A 9,014-nucleotide genomic window follows, 5' to 3' on the forward strand; every position below is an offset into this window, starting at 1 on the left:
GGCCTGGGTTCGATCTCTGGTCAGGGATCTAGATCCCGCATGCCACAACTAAGAGTTTGCAAGCCGCAACTAAAGATTCCACATGATGCAACAAAGATCCCGCACACCACAACTAAGACCCAGCGCAGCCAAATAAATATTAAGAAAGAAAGAAAGAAAAATAAAGTATCATGTTATACTAGAACATATCAAACATGATTTGTCCTGACTGCAACCACAGCTGCTTATACAAATTATATAATAAGTATACTCACTAATTAAAACTAGCAAGAGTATCAGTTGATTTAGGGATGACTGAGAGTTGAAACAGTTAATTTTCTTCTGTTACTTACAGTTCCTATTGCAATGACTACTAATATAACTTATTCATACTAATGTATCCATGTAGACTTCTCATCAAAATAATGAGGTCATGTTTTTTCACTAGTGGTCTTCCTTACTATTGATGACCTTCTCATCCCATATACAAAGAATTGCCATAAAGCAATAACAAAAACAAATCTATAATCCTCTTTTGCAACCCAGAACTCATTGTTCAGTATGAGTTTTGATACAGATAAGAAGGAACATGATACCTAAGAGAGTCAAGTGATGGGGGTGTATTGATAAACATAAAGATTGCTTCCAGGACTATAGAGCTGATAATTTCCCTCATATCTTAAGCTTTTAAATTATCAGCTGTATTGATTTAGTACTCTAATTTTAATGTTGACATGAAACAAAGATGACTTCTTTTTTTAGGCTTTTATCTTGAACACAATGTCTGGATAATTTTAAAAGGTATTGGCATATCCCAATGATCTGTACTGTTCTAGGGTGTGATGGCTTAGGAGTGAATATGATTTGAACCTAATACGTATTTAGAGGGTGTCAAATTCAGAACCAGGCAGATCCATCTCCTGACCCTAAACATGGTCCTAAAGTAAATCGCTTGAGGAAATTGGATCCCAAAGATTACAGGTGGGGAATTTTGAAGTGTGTCCATATTTCATTGGAGATCAAAGAAGCCTAACTAAAAGAATTGTGGACTGACTCACATGATAACTTCTTTTTGAAAGGGCTATTTTATCTTGAAGATTATGAGTTTGGAGGAACTAAGGTGATTAGCAGTGGAAAGAATCAGAACGTGTGAAATTCCTTAAAAATTTATTGACTTAAATAACTTTGTGTTACACATAATAATAAAAAAACCCTTTACACTTAAAAAAAATCTATATTATATTGCCAAAGTATAATGACCAGCATGAAACACAGATCTTGGTTAAAAAAAAAAAAAAAAAAAAGCAAAGGTAACATTTAAGCTGGTACTCCCGTATTCAAACATTTTTGTTTAGATCATACAGTATTTAGCCAAAAAGAGGAGGTCATAGTAATGCCAGCAATGGATCACACAACTTTGAAGAGGATCTCTCAGCAAAGCCAAAGGAGCCACCATTGTACACATGGTGTTTAATGAAACATAAAAGCACAATGTTCTGGCACTGGGCTATGTTTACACGGTGTTGATATAAAAACCATCTCAGCTCCAATTATGGCTTGCTCACCAAGAGTCTTTCATTGCAATGGTCATGAGGGAAGAAATTTTGTTAGCTGATAAAGCTGACAAAGCTGTTAATTAACAGTTCCTAAGAGGTAGGAACCATGAAAGCCTAAAGTCTAACTTTCACAGAAGTAGCCAATTTGATAATATCCCAATTTAATATATCTAATTTCATTGTATAGTCTCAAACTACAATGGCAATCGTTCATTCATATATTTTTTAAAAGCCTATAATTTGCCTGGCACTATTTTAGGTATTAGGGAAACAGAGGTGAACAAAGTGGACAAAAGTCTCTACCCTTAAAAACTTACATTTTAGTGATGGGAGCTAGACAGTAAAAAATAATTAAAATATAGGTATAATATGCCAGATGATTTACTGGAGAAAAATAAAGCAGGAAAGGGGGAAAGAGAATGCCAGGGTTAGACAGGGTTGCAACTTTAAATACGATAGAGAGGAAATACCTCAGTGAGAAGGGAACATCTGAGCAAAAACCTGAAAGTGGAGTGTGTTAGTCAATTCAGGCTGCCATAACAAAATACCATAGGCTGGGTGGCTTAAACAATAGACATTCATTTTCTCAGAGTTCTGGAGGTTGGAAATCGAGATCAGGTAGTCAGCCTGGTCCGGTTCTGAGGAGAGCTCTTCCTGGCTTCCAGAGGTAGCCTTCTTGTTCTTCGCGCACATGGAGACAGAGGAGAGAGAGAAGGAGGTGGGGAGAGGGAGGGAGAGAGCTCTCAGGTATCTCTTCTCACAGGGACATTAATCCTGTTAGATCAGGTCCTACCTTCATGACCTCATTCAACCTTAATTACCTTCAATAAGGCCCTATCTCCAAATAGTTATATTGGGAGTTAGAGCTTCAACATATAAATGGGGGTGGGTGGGTGGGAACAAAACAATTCAGTCCATAGCAGGTCGTTAGTAATACATATATCTGGGGGAAGAATGTTTTAGGCAGAGAGTTTGGGCCAGAGATACAACCTAGGGAGTTGTCAGCATATAAATGATATTTGAAGCCCTCAGGTTGGATGAAATCACCACTAGAGTAAAAGTAGAGAAGGGAAACAAAGCCAAGGGCTGAATCCTAGACTGAAAGGAGCAACCAGTGAGTAAGTTAGGAGAAAACTAAGAGGGTGTAGTGTCCTGGAAGCCTAGTGGATAAAGCATAGAATTTCAAGAAGGAGGAGGTAAGAGCTCTGTCAAATAAAAATGAAGGCTGGGCTTCCCTGGTGGCGCAGTGGCTGAGAGTCCGCCTGCCGATGCAGGGGACACGGGTTCGTGCCCCGGTCGGGGAGGATCCCACATGCCGCGGAGCGGCTGGGCCCGTGAGCCATGTGCACTGAGCCTGTGCGTCTGGAGCCCGTGCTCCGCAACGGGAGAGGCCACAACAGTGAGAGGCCCGCGTACCGCAAAAAAATAAAAAGAAAAAGAAAAGAGAACGAAGGCTGAGTCTTGACCATTGGATTAACAACATGGAGGTCACAGGTGACCATACCAAGAGCAATTTTAGTGGAGTGGTAAGGGCAAAAGCCTGGCTGGAGTAGCTTCAAGAGAGACTGAGAGAGGGACTTCCCTGTTTGGCCCAGGGGTAAAGACTGCACGCTCCCAATGCAGGGGGCACATGCTCGATCCCTGGACAGGGAACAAAGATCCCACATGCTGCATGGCACGGCCAAAAAAAAAAAAAAGAGAGAGAGACTGAGAGGAGAGGAATTCAAAACATTGAGTAGACAAGCAACAAAAGAAAAAAATAGATAAATTGGACTATATCACAATTAAAAATCTTTTGCTACGAATGATATCATCAAGAAATGAAAAGACAACCTTCCATATGGGAGAAAAATTTTTACAAATCTGATAAGAGACTTGTATCCAGAATATATATATTTTAAAATTCTGTAACTCAACACTATAAAACCAAATGACCCATTTTTTTCAAATGGGCAAAGGACTTGAATAAACATTTCTCCCAGGAAGATATGTAAATGGTCAATAAGGACATGAAAAGGAGATCAGTATCATTAGCCATTAAAGAATTGCAAATCAAAGCCACAATGAGATACCACTTCATACCCACTAGGATGTCTATAATAAAAAAGATAATGTTGGTGAGTTTGCGGAGAAATTGGAACTCTCATTTATTGCAGGTAGGAATATAAAATGGTCCAGCATTTTGGAAAACAGTTTGGCAGTTCCTCAAAAAGTTAAATATAGGATTACTCTATGACCTAGCAATTCCACTTCCAGATATATATCCAAGAGAAATAAAAATATATGTCCACACAAAAACTCGTATGCAAAAAGATGTACGTGAACGTTCACAGCAGCATTATTCATAATAGCCCAAAAGTGGAAACAATCCAAATGTTCATCAACTGATGAGATCAATGAAAGTGGTATATTCAAACAATGGAATTATTATTGAGCAATCAAAAGGACTCAAGTACTGATACATGCTACAACTTGGATGAATTGCAAAACATTGTGCTAAATGCAAGGATCCAGTTAAAAAAGATCGCGTAGTATAATTCCTTTATATGAAAAGTCCAGAATAGGCAAGTCCATTAAGACAAGAAGATTAGTGTTTGTGTAGGGTTTTATAAGATAGGAGTGATTAATGGATGGGGGGTTCTTTTTGAAATTATGAAAATATTCCAAAATTGATTGCTGTTGCACAACTCTGTGAATATGTTAAAATCATTAAATTGTATACTTTAAATGAGTATATTTTGCAGTATGTGAATTACATCCCCATGAAGACGTGGTGGGTTTTTTTTTTTTTTAATTGCATAGTGATGACTTCAGGAACAGAGAAATAAAACTCTAGTAGATACTTAGCATCACCATTTGGGATCCAATTCTAAGTGTATCTGACTCCAAAGACTGTGTGTTCTTAACCACTCTGCTATACTGCAGATAACCTAAGGGTTATTTCCTTAGGTTAGATTCCCAGAAGCAGAATTAATTACTGAGACAAAGGATCTGAACAATTTATTGTAAGGGCTGAAGGAGTCCATGCAGCCATCTGGGCTTGCCAGGTACATGGGCCCCTTCTAGGCAAAGTGATCCAAACTGTTCTTTCCCGAGCAGTTGTATGACTCAAACAACCTGTTCTGAATGAAATAAACCCTGCTATCACAGCTGATTAACCAGTGGCTAAGACACAAGCCAAAGGCAACTACATACAGGCTAGTCAACTTCCACTGAGGCAGAAGCAGTAGCTTAGAAGCTTAGTAGCTTAGTTCAAAAGCAGCACTTGGGACTTCCCTGGTGGTCCAGTGGTTAAGAATCCACACGGGCTCAATCCCTGGTAGGGGAACTAAGATCCCACGTGCCTCGGGGCAATTAAGCCCTCAAGCCACAACTACAGAGCCCGCTTGCCACAACTAGAGAGACGCCACAACGAAAGATCCCACGTGCCGCAACTAAGACCCAATGCAGCCAAATAAATAAATAAATATTAAAAACAAAGAAAAGCAGCACTCAATACTGAGTAATGGTAAATCAACCCAATCAAATTATCTCTGTAGGGATGTGCCAGGTGAACAAAGAGACGGCAAATAACTCAAGCCCAAGGTGTTAAACTTTTAGCAGCTGTGTGCTAAGTATAGAAAATGAATTTTGTGGAGAGTTTTCAGTTGTTGTCCAAAGAGTAAGCCCAAACACCTCTTGAAGAGAATCTTACCCCACTAGGAACCCATGCAAAGCACATTGATACCAAGTTAATTTTACTAATATAATTATATGAAGCATTTTCTAAGGATAAAGGAGTTTTCAAAGGGAAACAAAGTCATTCCATCAGATTGAATCATTATATCAATAAGAATTTTAAATAAATTATCTTTTGTTCCAAGGTGGGGAAAATGAACATAAGCTAGAACATCTAATCCAACAAGGCCTCTAAACCTTCTATATCTTCATCTGTCCTCAAACCTTAACACCCCTTTCTGCCCTGCACTCAGTTAATAAGTTTGCCTTTATGCCACTGGGAAAATATAGGCAACCAGATAAGACTTTCTCACCCTCTCACCACCAAATCCACCAACCTATCTGCATCAGCACGCATATTCTCTGTTTTCTCTCCCATGACAAAGGGAGGAGTACCCCTGTTCTTATTAAAGGCCAATTATCCCATTTAGGCTTTGTATCTCATTCCCTCTAGCCTAATCATAGACTTTGCTCCTAAAATTTTCCTTAATAGCTCCTGCATCATCAATTCCTCCCTTTCTATTGAAAACATGCAAACATGCTCTAATATCGCCAACCCCAATACTTTAAAAACTCTCCTGGGAAATTTTTAAAAAAACAACAAAAAAAAACTTTTGGAGTAGGGACAGTTTTCAAAGTATGACACAAAATTCAGAAAAATTCAACTATGTAAAACTTTTTAAATTTCTGCAGAGAAAAATCAACATAAAGTGAAAAGACATATTTGCAATTCATATCACAAAGTGAAGTCTAATGTGCCTGATATATTAAAAGCTCCTACAAATCAATAAGAAAAAGACCAATAACCCATTAGAAAGAAGAACAAAAGGTAAGAAGAGACAATTCAAAGAAAAAGAAATACAAATAGCTTTTAAACTTTTGAGAATATATTCAACCTCACTGGAAGTAAAAGAAATAAATGAAACTTTAAAATACAGCAAGAGGGGGACTTCCCTAGTGGTGTAGTAGTTAAGAATCCACCTGCCAATGCAGGGGACACGGGTTCGAGCCCTGGTCCAGGAAGATCCCACATGCCGCGGAGCAACTAAGCCCGAGCGCCACAACTACTGATCCCGGGCGCCTAGAGCCTCTGCTCTGCAACAAGAGATGCCACCACAATGAGAAGCCCATGAACTGCAACAAAGAGTAGCCCCCACTCGCTGCAACTAGAGAAAGCCCAAGCACAGCAACGAAGACCCAACGCAGCCATAAGTAAATAAATAAATAAATTTATATTAAAAAAAAATACACCAAGAGGGGACTTCCCTGGTGGCGCAGTGGTTAAGAACCAGGACACGGGTTCGAGCCCTGGTCCAGGAAGATCCCACATGCCGTGGAGCAACTAAGCCCATGCGCCACAACTCCTGAGCCTGCGCTCTAGAGCCCATGAGCCACAACTACTGAAGCCCGCGTGCCTAGAGCCCATGCTCCACAACAAGAGAAGCCACCACAATGAGAAGCCTGTTCACCTCAACGAAGGGTAGCCCCCACTCGCCGCAACTAGAGAAAGCCCATGCACAGCACCGAAGACCCAACGCAGCCAAAAAAAACACCAAGAAACCATTTTTCACTTACTAGATTGGCAAACATTAAAAAAAAATTAATAACATGATATGGGGAAACAGGTTTTCTCATCATTGCTGGTGGGAGAGATATTGGTACAAATTATATTGACGCATTCTGGAACCATATGTGGGAGAGATATTGGTACAAATTATATTGACGCATTCTGGAACCATATCTATCAAACTCACAAATGTACTTACCCTTTGACTTAACAATTAATAATTTTACCCTATAGATATGTTGCCACACATGTGAAAAGACTTATGTATAAAATTATTCATTGCAGCTTTGTTTGTAATAGCAAAAGATTGAAAACAACCTAATATTCATCAACAGGAATCACTAGGGGGTTGAATAAATAAATTATGGTATAACAACACAATGTAACCATCAATAAACTGGAAGACCTCCTTGTATACCTATATGGAACAATCTCCAAAATATGTTGATAGTAGAAAAGTAGGGGGCAGAAACAGTGTGTACAATGAGCTACCATTTGTGTATTTGTTTAAAAGGAGGGAAAGTGGAAGAATATATATATATTTGCTTGTACATACACAGAGTATTTCCAGAAGGATTCTTAAGAGACTGGAAACATTGGAATGAGGGAGGAAAACACTGTGACTGGGGGAAAGTTGTGGGAGTGAGACTTTTCACTATATACCCTTTTGTACCTTTACAATTTTGTACCATGTAATGTAACGTATTCAGAATTTGCTTCCATTAAAAAAAACATTTTAAAAGTTTTCCCTGACCTACCTCCCCTCCCAACTATCATCCTAATTCTTTACAGAACCACTCAAAGTGTTTGTCTATATTTGCTGTCTCTACTTTCTCATCTTTATTCTCTCTTCAATCCATTCAAACCTAGGTTTTGTCCCAACCATTCTACTGAAACTGCCTTCTTCAGGGCATTATAACCTCCATCTCTGATGGAGGCTAAGACCTTCATCTTAGCCTCTCAATGGTATTCAACACTGTTGACTACTCCCTGCTTGAAGTAATTTCTATTTATCTATTTATTTTTATTTATTTTTAAATTTATTTATTTATTTTTAATTTGGCTATGCCGGGTCTTAGTTGCAGCACGCGGGATCTTCATTGCCACGTGTGGGGTCTTCCTTGTGGCACGTGGGATCTTTCTTTTATTTTTTTTGGTTTTGCTGTGTATAGGGTTTTTTTTTTTAACATCTTTATTGGAGTATAATTGCCTTACAATGTTGTGTTAGTTTCTGCTGTGTAACAAAGTGGATCAGCTATATGCATACATATATCCCCATATCCCCTCCCTCTTGCGTCTCCCTCCCACCCTCCCTATCCCACCGCTCTAGGTGGTCACAAAGCACTGAGCTGATCTCCCTGTGCTATGCAGCTGCTTCCCACTAGCTACCACTAGCTATCTATTTTACATTTGGTAGTGTATATATGTCAGTGCCACTCTCTCACTTTGTCCCAGCTTACACTTCCCCCTCCCTGTGTCCTCAAGTCCATTCTCTATGTCTGTGTCTTTATTCCCATCCTGTCCCCAGGTTCGTCAGAACCATTTTTTTTTTTTAGATTCCATATATATATATTAGCATACAGTATTTGTTTTTCTCTTTCTGACTTATTTCACTCTGTATGACAGTCTCTAAGTCCATCCACCTCACTACAAATAACTCAATTTCGTTTCTTTTTATGGCTGAGTAATATTCCATTGTATATATGTGCCACATCTTTATCCATGCATCTGCCGATGGACAGATGTCCATGTCCTGGCTATTGTAAATAGTGCTGCAATGAACATTGTGGTACATGCGGGATCTTTAGTTGAGGCACGCAGGATCTTTTTTAGTTGGGGCACGTGTAATCTTTAGTTGCTGAAGTCATTTCTTTTCTTGGCTTCTAGGACACTTCTTTCTCCTAGTTTTCTTCTTGCTTCCTTGGCCACCCCTCAGTCATCTTGGTGGGATCCTCCACTTCCTCTATCTAATTTCTAAAGATTGGTTCTCTCTTTGGCTGTTCTCTTTCTTTTCTTGAATTTTATTTAATTAATTAATTAATTAATTTTTTTAATAGTTTATTTATTTATTTTTGGCTGTGTTGGGTCTTCGTTGCTGCGCGTGGGTTTTCTCTAGTTGCGGCGAGCGGGAGCTACTCTTCGTTGCGGTGCACGGGCTTCTCATTGCAGTGGCTTCTCTTGTTGCGGAGCACGGG

General features: G+C 39.2%; 1 non-coding gene across 1 annotated transcript; it reads left to right on the forward strand.

The window, feature by feature from the left end:
- Positions 1–474: 474 nt before the first annotated feature.
- LOC132516609 (small nucleolar RNA SNORA40) lies at positions 475–571 on the forward strand. Its single transcript, XR_009539428.1, has one exon. It is a non-coding gene; the product is annotated as a small nucleolar RNA SNORA40 (small nucleolar RNA).
- The last annotated feature ends 8,443 nt before the right edge of the window (positions 572–9,014 follow it).

This window comes from Lagenorhynchus albirostris, chromosome 2 (genome assembly GCF_949774975.1).
Source record: "Lagenorhynchus albirostris chromosome 2, mLagAlb1.1, whole genome shotgun sequence".
Taxonomy (NCBI): Eukaryota; Metazoa; Chordata; class Mammalia; order Artiodactyla; family Delphinidae; genus Lagenorhynchus; species Lagenorhynchus albirostris.